The 12,809-nt window shown below is 39.5% G+C and overlaps 1 protein-coding gene across 1 annotated transcript in view; it reads left to right on the top strand.

The window, feature by feature from the left end:
- Positions 1-12,809, top strand: part of LOC121291504 (tyrosine-protein phosphatase non-receptor type 14-like) — a 277,947-nt gene that overhangs the window by 144,060 nt on the left and 121,078 nt on the right. The gene's annotated exons all lie outside the window — the stretch shown is intronic.

Below are 12,809 nucleotides of genomic sequence, written 5' to 3'. Positions count from 1 at the left end.
TGTGCCATAGTGTCATTGAAGGAGGAAGATTAGGTGAAATTGTTGAGGAAAAGAACTTAAGTTTCCAATGATTCTATTTATGATGTATGCAAAAAAAGCATTTCTGTGCATAATTCTTATGCATCTTGGTGTATTTATTTGGTGCTTTTCCTGTCTGTTCTCATCAAAACTAGTTTAAGTATACTTTTAAAACGCCTAATGCAGAGACATTTCAAATATGTTACTTAAATGAAAATAAAAGTTTTAAAAATTAAAAATTGTATGTGCAACGTTTATACAGATTCCCAAGAAATTCAAGCGCCTGCATGTAATTGCATGTAATTTCAATAATTTGTTAAATTCCATTAGGCTACGTAGAATTACATAGCATTTACAGCATTGAAGCAGGCCTTTTAGCCCACCTGTTGTATGCCAATATTTACAGTTCTCACAAGCCTTCTCCCACCTTACTTCATTTAGCCTTTTAAATCATAACTTCTAATACCCTTCTCCCACATGCGTTTCATCTAGCTTCCCTTAAATACTTCTATGATATTCATCTCACCTATTCCATGTGGTTGTAAGTTCCACACTCTTTATGAGTAAAGAGGTTTCTCCTAAACTTCTCATTCGATTAATTCATGACTATCATACATAGGACCCCTAGTGTTGGTTTTCCCCAGGAGTGGAACATTTTCTCCATGTTTATCCAACAAGATCCTGCCACAATTTTAAAGACATCCATTGGGTTGCCCCTCAGCCTTCTATTTTCTAAAGAACAGAACCCCAGCCAGTTCTGTCTTCCCTGATAGTTTGTAACTCTTCTGCTCTGGGATCATCTGCATTACTTTTAAAAATGAGCTTGTAGTCTTAACATTGCTTCATGAATTTAAAATTGCAGTGATTGGCATGACAAACTAAATCAGTTGCCAGCTGAACTGTTCATTATAAATAAAAGCAATTCCATCACTGCTTATATTTTAATTACCAACTCTGACTGCCGTTAAAGTCAGTACCTAAGGCACTTGTCATAGAGATTTCATTTAATGTCTTCAGCAGGCAGAGTAATAAGAGGAAACTCACTTAAAAGCCTAAAATAATGAACAAGAGATTTGATTTTGAACTAGCCTTGGGTAATTCTTCAGATACAGAGTACTGTTCTGTGTCACTGATCAGAAGTGCCGATTTGAGTGGAATGTTTAACATTTTGATGGGATAGTTTGTCTGCAGACTCCTTAATAGGCTAGCAAGGAAATTAGAATTGATTCTGAATTCATCTTAAGTAATGGCCTTTGAAGTTTGAGAAATATTCCATCTACATTATGTTTACAGGACCATTTATAGCTATTGTGTTATAGAGGCTGGAATTTTGAGAGTTGAGGACATTCCCATCACCGGGACCAAAGGTGGGTTCCAAGCTCATGCAGGTGGACAGCAGGACACCCCCAGGCCAAATATACCGGCGCCAGCCAATTAAGAGTCTGCAAACAGGGCTGCTGTCCAATTAAGGATGGCAGCTTGCCTCTCAAAGCTGAGGTCCAATCAGGAAGCCGGAAACTCTCCAGTCTCAGCAATGTCATGATAAAGATGGCTGCAGCTCAGGCTGCACAGAGAAGGAGAGGGCACCTTCATGTTAATGTGTCCTCAAAGGCTTGAGAGATTTTTAAAAATGTTCCAGTGCCAGGCAAAGCAAGCCCCAGCATTTGGAAGAGTGATGCATTTAGTGGGGGTATCAGAGTCACTGCCTGGCAGTGTTCCCACGCAGCGAGAATCCCTGTCAATGCTAGTAAAGTACCAGTGGGGCTTAAAGTAAATTGACCACTTAATTAAATTAATTGGCCACCCGCTTCCAGTTGGCAGACAACTGCGCTGCTGCCATTCCCAATTGGAATATTTCATGGTGACAGGAATATGTCAGGCATCCCTCCCTTCCACTACATTTTACAGGCCCTCCTTCCTCCCAGCTCATCTCCAGAGGACTAATAAAATTTGGCCAATCTTAACATTTATTTATCTTAACCTAGTAGTTCTTTTTCTTTTAAAAGAATTTTAATTGTATTTTCCTTAAGACCATACATGGCAAAGGTTCCATTCTTCTTGTATTCTCTACGCAGAACTGGAATTGAACCATACATTAATCGTACGAACATACAAATTAGGAGTAGTGCACCACTCGATCCCTCAAGCCTGCTCTACCATTCAATAAGATCATGGCTGATCTGAATGTAACCTCAACCCCAAACTCCTGCCTATCCCCAATAACCCTTCATCCCTTTGTTAATCAAGAATCTACCTAGCCCTGCCTTAAAAATATTCTAAGACTCTCTTCCTCAAAAGGCAATGGAAGCAGAGTTCCAAAGACTCTCAACCCTCATAAAAAATTTCTCCTCATCTGTCTTAAATGAGTGACCCCTTATTTTTAAACAGTGACACCTATTTCTAGATTCTCCCACAAGAGGAAACACCTTCTCCACATCCGCCCTGTCAAGACCCCTCAGGATTTTAAGGGTTTCAATTAAGTCACCTCTTAATCTTCTAAACTCTTGTGGATACACATTTAACCCAGCCTTTCCTCATAAGATAACCTGCTCATTCCTGGTATTAGTCTAGTAAACCTTCTCTGAACTGCTTCTAACACATTTACATCTTTCTTTAAATAAGAAGACCAGTACTGAACACAATACTCGAGACGTGGTCTCACCGATGCCCTGTACAGCTGAAGCATAACCTCCCTATTTTTGTAATCAATTCTCCTCACAATAAATGATAACATTCTATTAGCTTTCTTAATTACCAGCTGTACCTGCATACTAACCTATTGTGATTCATTCACTAAGACACCCAGATCCCTCTGTATCTCAGAGCTCTGCAATCTCTCTCCATTTAGAAAATAAGCTTTATTCCCTGCCAAAATGAATTATTTCACATTTTCCTACAATATATTCCATTTGCCAGATCTTTGCCCACTCACTTAACCTCTGTCACTTTGTAGCCTCCTTACATCCTCCTCACAATTTACTTTCCTACCTATCTTTGTGTCATCAGCAAATTTAGCATCCATTCCTTCAGTCCCTTCATCCAAGTAATTTATATAAATTGTGGCACACCACTCGTCACATCCCGTCAACCAGAAAAAGACCCATTTATGCCAACTCTCTGCTTCCTCTTATCTAGCCAATCTTCTATCCATGCCAATATGTTACCCCCTACACCATGAGCTTCTATTTTCCGCAGTAACCTCTGATGTGGCACTTTATCAAATGCCTTCTGGAAATCTAAGTGCAGCATATCCACCAGTTCCCCTTTATCCACAGCATGTGACTCCTGCAAAGAATTCCAATAAATTGGTTAAACATGATTTTCCTTTTACAAAACCATGTTGACTCTGCCTAATTGCCTTGAATTTTTCTAAGTGCCCTGCTTATAACATCTTTAATAATAGCTTCTAATATTTTCCCTATGACAGATGTTAGGCAAACTGGCCTATAGTTTCCCACTTTCGGTCTCCCTCCCTTTTTGAATAAAGGAGTTATATTTGCTATTTTCCAGTCTAATGGAACCTGCCCTGAATCTAAGGAATTTTGGAAACTTAAAACCAGTGCATCAGTATTTCACTAGCCACTTCTTTCAAGACCTTTGGGTGGAATCCAACTGGAGCTGGGGATTTGTCAGCCCGCAGCCCAGACAATTTGCTCAATACTCCTTCTCTGGTGATTGTAATTTTCCCTGAGTTCCTCCCTCCCTTCCATTTCCTGATTTACAGCTAATTCTGGGATGTTACTTAAGTCCTCTATAGTGAAGATCAAAGCAAAATACCTGTTTAATTCATCCACCATCTCCCTATTTTCCATTATCAATTCCCCAGATGCACTCTCTATAGGACCAACACTCACTTTGTTAACTCTTTCTTACTTAAATAACTATAGAAACTCTTACTATCCATCTGTTTATTACTAACTAGCTTTCTCTCATATTCCAATTTTTCCCTCATAAATATTTTTGTCATTCTTTGCTGTTCCTTATATTCTTTCAAATTTTCTGATCTTTGTGTAACTATATGCTTTTGCTTTAAGTTTGATACTGTCTTTAACTTTTTTTAGTTAACCACAGATGGTGGGCCCTCCCCTTGGAATTTTTCTCTCATTGGAATGTATGTATTCTGTGTATCCTGAAATATCCCATTAAATGTCTGCCACTGAATTTTTTTGACATATCCCTTAACCTCATTTGCCAGTTCACTTTAGCTGGCTCTGCTTTTATGTCCTCATAATTGTCCTATTTAAGTTTAAAATACTAGCCTTGGATGCCCTCGTTTCTCCCTCCAAAATGAATGTAAAACTGAATCATATTATGACCATTGCTACCTAGGGCTGCCTTCACTAGGAGGTTATCAATTAACCCTATTTCATTACTCAATACCAGGTCTAGTCTAACCTGCTCTGTGGTTGGTTCCAGAGCGTGCGGTTCTAAGAAACTACCCTGAAAACATTCTATGAACTCCTCATCCACGCTACCTCTGCCCATCTGATTTTTTCAATCTATAGATTAAAATCCCCCATGATTATTGCTGTACCTTTCTGGCAAGCTGTTCTTTTATACTCAGTCCTATTGCATAGTTAGAATTAGACGGCCTGTCACCACTCCCACAAGTGACTTCTTGCCTTTATTGTTCCTCATCTCAACCCAAACCGCTTCTACATCCTGATTTCCTGAACTTGGGTCATCCCTCTCGAATGTGCTAATACCAGCATTAATTAAGAGTTCCTCCACCTTTTCCTAACTTTCTGTCCTTCCTAAATATCGCACACCCTTCAATAATCAGGTCCCAATCTGTCATCCTGTAGCCATGTCTCCTATTTTATTTATTTATTTCTATTTGCACTATCAGTTCATCTGTTTTGTTTTGAAAGCTATGTGCATTTAGATACAGAACCTCTACCTTTGTTCTTTTATTATTTTTGTAGTGTCTAGCCTTATCTGCTGATTTACTCTTAGATTTGTACTCTCTGTGCCTTCCTATCACAGTCTGTTTCTCATTTCCCATACTAATATCTGTCTTCCTTGCCTTATCCTTACACTTTGGTTTACCACATCTTCCCAAATTTGATCCCATGCCTCCACTATTTAGTTTAAAACCCTCTCTACTTCCCTAGTTAGGCAGCTCATGAGGACACCAGCCCCAGCACTGTTAAGGTGTATACCATCCCAATGATACAGATCCCACTTTCCCCAGTAATGGTGCCAATGCCCCACAAATCAGATCACACATCTCCCAAGCCAGCCTTTGAGCCTCACATGCATTTCTCTAATCTTTTTGCCCTATGCCAATTTGTGCATGACTCAGGTAATAATCCAGAACTTATTACATTTTGAGGTTCTGCTTCTTAATTTGGTGCCCAGCTTGTCATACTGACTATGCAGAGCCTCCTTCCTCATCCTGCTTATATCCTTGGTACCTACATGGACCACGACCACTGGATCACCTCCACCCCCTGCAAGTTCCTCTCCAACCCTGAGCATGTGTCCTGAACCCTGGCATCAGGCAGGCACCAAAGCGGCCTGGACTCTTGCTCTTTGCTACAGAGAATAGTGTTAATCTCCCTTACTATACGGTACCCTACGACCACTACATTCCTTTTTGCTCCCCCACTTGAATGGCTTCCTGTACCACGGTGCCATGGTCCGTTTGCTCATCCACCCTGCAGCCCCCATCCTGATCCAAACAAGCTGAGAGAACCTCATACCTGTTGGACAATTGCAGAGGCTCACACTCCTCCTCTCCTGCCCTTTGGGTCCCTTTACCAGCCTCACTTGCAGTCACACCCTCTGTTCCTAGCCACTGACCAAATCAGAGGACCCTATCCTAAGTGATGTGACTAGCACCTGGTATAAAGTATCCAGGTAACTTTCCCTCTGCCTGATATGTCACAGAGTCTGCAGCTCAACGACTCCTGAGCTGAAGTTCCTCAAACCACAAACACTTACTGCAGACATGTTTGCCCTGGATCACAATGTTGTCCAGGAGATCCCACATGCTGCAGCCTTGACACCTGTCCTGCCATCTTTAATGTGTTTTAAATAATTACTTAATCATATTAATCACTTATTTATGTTGCTTTATTATATATATATTTTATTAACTTATCACCAAATTGTGTACTATTTTAAACCTTAGGGATGGAATAGAACCTACCTACTTACCAGATATCAAACAGTTAGCTTCTTTCCCTGTAGTAGAGCAAGAACCAACTTCTGTGGGGTGAGAAAGAAAGAGGAAACAAACAACTCCTTCTCCCCTCTCTCCAAACTCCAAATCTTTACTCAGTTAGTCAAGGCTGCACTAAACAACCCTGAATTTATAGTAAACTGAGCTGGGGCTACAGTAACCAGATTCAACCAGCTAGCTAATTAACTACTCAGCTCCTACAGCTGAGAGTGAGTTTACCCTGTCTGAACTGCAAGAAAGAAATGACTGAGCTTGCTTACACAATACTTTCCAGTTACTGCTAATTACAGACTAGATTAAATTTGAAGAGCAAAATTTAAGAACAAAATTAACACTCAAAACTTCCCTCTCACCAAACTCCAAGTCTTCATTCAGTTAATCTCCTGTTCTGAGAATACAAATATTATGAATGATATCCCCTAGTGAAATTTATCAACAGGAGTACTATTATTCTGGGAGTAGCCCCAGTTTTTCTCTGGCATACTATAGCTGGAGTCTCCCTCACTATCTTGAGGCACTTGGATTTTGCATACTGAGGATACTGACTCCTTAGGAAAATCACCATTCCTGTTAAGTGCCCTCAGCAGATTTGAAGGAAACTTTGAATATATGTTTTGGTTTCATCATTTCCTCTACCTGGCATCTTGCAGTAAATGTAGCTGCTATGGTCCTTATTATTTTCATGGTTCTTGCCCAGGTAACTGCCCTAGAAACAACTCTATCTGCAACAGAAAAATAGAAACGTGTGAAAAAGAATTACAGTTAAATAGTCCTTTATCACATTTAAATGCATCAAAATGCTTCCATGTATAAATTAATTGACATGCAGTGACTCAAATTGGTAAAGAAAGCAGACATCTTGTGTAAAACAACAATATAAATCAAGACTCCATTTACCTGTTCCAATGGTTTAATGACTCATTTAAAAGTCTGACCCGTGACAGTACATAATTTCTAAATGACAGCCTGGGATGTTTGAACTGAAATGGAGAACCTACCTCAGTGGACAAAACTAGATCCATTATGCCAGCTTAGTTTGTATTCAAATGCTGAAGTGGGGCTTGAACTCGTCACCTGCCAACTAAGAATGCAGGCGTGCAACCACTGAACCAAGTTAATGTCTATGAGTAGTGCCATAATTGGCAAATAAGACCCTTCAAGTTTTGGTGCAAGGAAAGCTAGCATTCCTCTGGATAGTTATCATTGTGCTTTTATACTTTGGTTCATTGACAGTCCTTGAGCAGAAAAGCTTTACCCTCTTCGGGAAACATTTTTTTCCTTTCTCCAATTCCTTTAATCTTGGGAGAAGCTATAAAATCAGTGCGAATGGAGTGAAAATGATTTGGTAAACTCATGCTGCCTTGCAACCTGTGATTCTTGTGCAGAAGAAGACATTTCTCTCAATTGCTAGGATGAATCATCCATGCACAATCAACTAGTTTCAAGTGGATATTTGTCCAAGCATGAAATCCTAATCGGTCTACCAAATTGGCTCCTAATTCTATTCAACAGCATCAACAACAACTTGCATTTATATGGCACCATTAATGTAGAAAAGCAGCCCAACTGGTTTCACAGACATGAGAAAAAAAGTGATGCTGAGCCTGTGTTGGAGATATTACTTGACAATCTAACATACTAATTATGTGGTTCTTTGGACACAAACCGGTTTCATGCTAGTTAGATTGTTTCCCCACTTCCCATATGAAATGAGAAGTTGTAATTATTTCCTTTTACCACTCACATCCAAGCTGCTAATCTGTTTCTACAATGAGGATGCTGGAGAGGTAGTAGCATATTGCATGGCTCAAGCTGAACCATACCATCAAAGCTGACAATTATTTGTAAGCTGGTCAGGAGTTTCAAATGAAACTGGTCTCAGAGCAATGAATCATAGAACAGCCAGTGGAATGTAGTCTTTGCTGCTGACATATTTCTGGCAGGATGCTTAGTGGCTTTATAAAAGTGACACTGCTTGTTTCACAACTGTTTCTTGACTATCCTCACTTTCCACATAGTTATGTGTTTCCAGTGTTTCAGTACCCAGGGCATTTTGTGGCTATGGATAGGGGATTTTACAACACCAGAAACACACTTATTTAAATATTCTGTTATGTGTGATAGGAAATTTACAAATGTGTAAGCCAATGGCTTTCCTGGAATGCCCTAAAACTCAGCAGGGTTTGTATCTCTCTGGCACCAAAACAGTTAAACATATATTTATAAATAATGAATATATAGCAAATATTATTTTCTCAATGAAACCCGCCCCCCCCCCCCCCGCCCAAAAAAATGTGGTAATTATGGAGGGAAGAGCATTTCAAAATATATTTTGGGATGTCTGATGTAGGTACATGAAAACAGTAAAGTCAAAAAGCTCATAAATGGCTCTCATCAGGACAATGGAATTTGTTCTAAATCAAAAAAACTTTGAGTGTATATTGAATTGTGTACAGCTGAATTGAATGCTCATTGTTCAGTAACTTAGAGGTTTTCATGGAAAGAAAAATTTTAAATTCCAACCTTATCAGAACACAGTCTGCTATGTCTTTCAATGAAAGACCCACAATGTTCCTTTTGTACCTCTTGTGTCAAAAGGTTAACCTTTTTAGCTTAAGAAAACAGATTTATTCCAAAGTTAGTGTAGAGACAGCTACCATCACATTGTGTTGGTTTGTGAGTCATTTAACTTGACTGCTGATAAATGCAATGCTGCATCCATTTATTAATCGTTCTGTGCCAATACTTTGCTAAATCATTGCAACTCAGGCACATCGTGTTAGGTTTTCCTTCAGGCGTTTGGAGAGTGAGGCGGTAAATCTGGTGGAGTGGCCTTGCATTTATTATTCCTCCTGACATTGGAGTTCTGCAGCGCTTGCAGTAAACAATACTTAGTGTGAATAGTCATGTTATGAGTGTCTGATGTGAAACACTGTTTTCTTCCATCAAAAGCAATGTGCAATAAAGAAATAATGTTGCTAGTAGGGGTAGGAAAATAGAAGGGCTGCAAAGTGGCTGTTTTGATAAAATTCTGAGAAACATTTTTGATTAAGTTATTAGATCTGTAACTTTATCAAATTCAAAACTAGCAGAAAGCTGAAGCTGATGCTTTTAATTTTGGAATCTGGCAGCATTACTTTGTGGCAAAGATGTCCTTTTCTTGTCATATTCCCCTTCACTTTGAAGGGAAGATCAAGAGGAAGAACTGAGGTTGCCCAACTGGTCTGAAACCATAGACATTAGTAGGCAATCACCCAGAGATGCACACTCATCTGGGACAACAAACCCGCGTGCTCCTATCTAAACTTAGTCACCCATGCCTCAGAATACAGTGCTTTCCATATGGGAGGCCCAATAGAACTGTGCTGCTGACTGATGGGAAACTGAAAAATGTCACACTAAAATAAAAGCAAAAAACTGTGGATGCTGGAAATCCAAAACAAAAGCAAAAATACCTGGAAAAACTCAGCAGGTCTGACAGCGTCTGCGGCGAGGAACACAGTTAACGTTTCGAGTCCGTATGACTCTTATACGGACTCGAAACGTTAACTGTGTTCCTCTCCGCAAATGCTGTCAGACCTGCTGAGTTTTTCCAGTTATTTTTGTTTTTGTTTTGAAAAATGTCACACCCTTGCAGTGGTGGCTGCTCCCCTGAGCATGAGGCACTGTGTAGGAAGAGCAGATGGAGCTTTGCATTAACCTGTATTCTGCTTGTATTAAGTGCTTGACACTGGTTGCTTTAAAGTGAAAATATTCCATTCTCCAGCATTAACTTATGTTAGCTGAAGAAGAGGAAATTTTTCCCTTAAAAATGTTATTTTGATACAATGAGTTAATTTTTCCAATCTTTAAAGATGATGTAGATTTTAATAGGTTACACAGTTATCCATACCCTCAAAATTAATCTGCAAGTATTTCACCCAGTTAGGAGGACCCAGAATAACAATGGTCTGAATCTTTTGCTTGGCGAGCGGGGCAGGCCCCACGCGCCAACACGTAAATTAATGCACGGTGACGTCGGGCGTGCGTCCTGATGTCACCGCACGTCATTCTGATCTTCAGTTCAGCGGGTGCACACTGGAGTTGGCTGCGCGCCTGGCAAACTGTCAAAGGCCTATTAAGGCCATTTAAAAACTAATTAAAATAATTAATGGAGCCGCCGTCCAATCTTAAGCTTGGGCAGGCAAAGAGCCCAGGCGGCCTTTGCGTTTACCATGAAATCTCATCCACTGGTGGGAGGAGGTTTCATGAAAGATTTATAAATCAAATTGACATGTCCCAGGTCATGTGACACTGTCACATGAGGGGACATAGCCATAATTTTTTTTTCTCTTTATTTTAATCTTTCAAAATGAAATTAAACGCACAGGGAGCGCTCAGTGCTTCCAGGTGCGCATGCCCTGGACAGGCCTTAATTGGCCTGCCCACGTTAAATGGCTGCGTGTAGCCGCCCGCGTCCGCTCCCACTCAGCCCTCCCCCGATGGGGAGAAAATTCTCTCCAATGTTTCAAGAGGCAGCCTTTCTGTGGGTATAAGTTAGGTTATGTCCCCTTGGCAGAGACCCAAGAAGCAATTTTTAATCTTTACTAGGTGGAATATTTTACATTGAATGTACATTCTCTCCTCCAACTTATATTTAAACACACCATAATCATTCCCTCCCAACACCCAAGCCTCCTTCCTGTCTCAAGTGTGCCCCTTGAAGAGCAAGATTGTTCTGTCAGTTCTAGATTCCTAATCATAGTGGAAAATATTTCAGAAAGGAATTTGCTTGTTACCAACACAAACTGCTTTCAACAAACTTGAAGAAAATAGTTAAACATTGTCTATTTTGTTAACTAAGTCAAAAGCAATTGTTTAGTAAAATTTCTAATCTATAGGAATCTCTGAATTCCGAAACAAGAGGACTTGTTATTTCCACTGCTGTTTAAAAAAAAAATATATGTCATAGGTATCTTGCTCTCCCATAGTCACCAACTTGAATCCGAATTACTGTTGTGAACGATTAGCATCCAGTTACCGTGCTACCATGTTGACTAAAGGGACTAGAGTATGCCTGTAGAAACAGCTCAAGGATGGTTAGAGGCATCAGGATATTTTAAAAGATTCATTTATGGAGGTATGAAGGTAGAATTTTGATGAACCCAGGAGAATTATTTGCAGGAGGCAGGAAAGTACGCCATATTTTTCTTGCCCTGTTTGAATTCAACTCTCAAAACACAGTGGGTCTCTGCTCAGCCCAGTAATGCAGCACTCACGAATGGATTATACAACAGGAGAGCTACCACTAATTAGCTGAAAGCTCAGCAGTGTGCTCTTCTAATAAAGTAGTACATTCCAGAGAATGTTATTAATAATAATTTGTAGTCTGCATTATTCTTCACACCTTGCAAATATCATTAATTCAAGATTCAAAATAAGCAAATTGTTGTGGAAGGCACGCTCAGTTAAAAAGCCCACTATATCTGGAATGAATGAGCCATGTTTCATCCCTTACAGACCATTTCTTTTAATTAATTTCTTGAGATGAATCTTCCATACATGGTATTATAATGTGGGGGTGGGGGGGGGAGGGAGGGAGCGGTTTGGCGGTGAGTAGATCAAAGTTATTCCCGCTGAGAATGTAAATTCCCTGGATTAGCCAAACTAGCTTCTTACTGGAGAGAAATTTGGGAAATATACATCCAGTATACGATTAATATTTTCTTATTCAGCCTTTAATTTAGAATGTACTTCCAGTTTTCTTTTAAGCTAACTAATGTGAAAGGACAACTTCATGCCCAATACCAGACCCAATTAAAGGTCAAGGCATAGAACATCTTGTTGGGTAATCCAGACCACTGATAAATTAAAGGGCATTGCCAAAAAAAATATTTTGAAGATTGCACACTCCTACCACTTTTCTTGAACTCTCTTACGTTTGCATTTAATACATGTCTGCAGAATTTCTAAGCTTAATACAACTGCTGGGCATGTTAAATACATAGTCTCATATTTGCTAGAGATGACTGTCAATTCTTACTTTTCATAGTGGTGATGTGAGATCTGTTTTGATTGGAAAATTGTATGCATATCCTTACAAAGATTACAGTTTTAAAATCTAGTTTAATTATTACTGGTAAAGAAGTTTTCACAAAATTTTAAGATTGGGGCAAAAGCATTATTAACTTATTTTCTTTGGTTCTGAGCTGCTTAATGAAAAACAGAATTACTTCTGAACATTACGCTGTTCTCTCTTAGTCCCTTCTCAAGGCCCTATTATCCAAGACACTGTTCTGATCCTGATGAGAGAAAGTCAAGAAGGGCTCCAGTTAAAGATAGCTAAACATCTCAAGAATTTCTCCTGCTGCCAGACTGTAAACTTAAAATCTATAACTGGATGTCAACACAATCATGAGTGCTGTGCAGGAGTTTAAAAGAAGCATTTGTGGAGGCCCTTATGTGGATGAAAATCTTGGAAGAATTTGGCATTAAGTTTAGCAGAGCAGTATGTGAAATTCTTGGGTTGTGAGGTGTTACTGTTCTAGTCTTATCTCTTCTACAAGTTTCCACTGAGTTAACACGTTCAGTTCTTCTGCAGATGCCAAATTATATTGTCCAATAA

The sequence above is a fragment of the Carcharodon carcharias genome, chromosome 2 (assembly GCF_017639515.1).
Source record: "Carcharodon carcharias isolate sCarCar2 chromosome 2, sCarCar2.pri, whole genome shotgun sequence".
Lineage (NCBI taxonomy): Eukaryota > Metazoa > Chordata > Chondrichthyes > Lamniformes > Lamnidae > Carcharodon > Carcharodon carcharias.
Note: the sequence above shows the minus strand (reverse complement) of the source record. Positions and strands in the feature narration are given on the sequence as shown.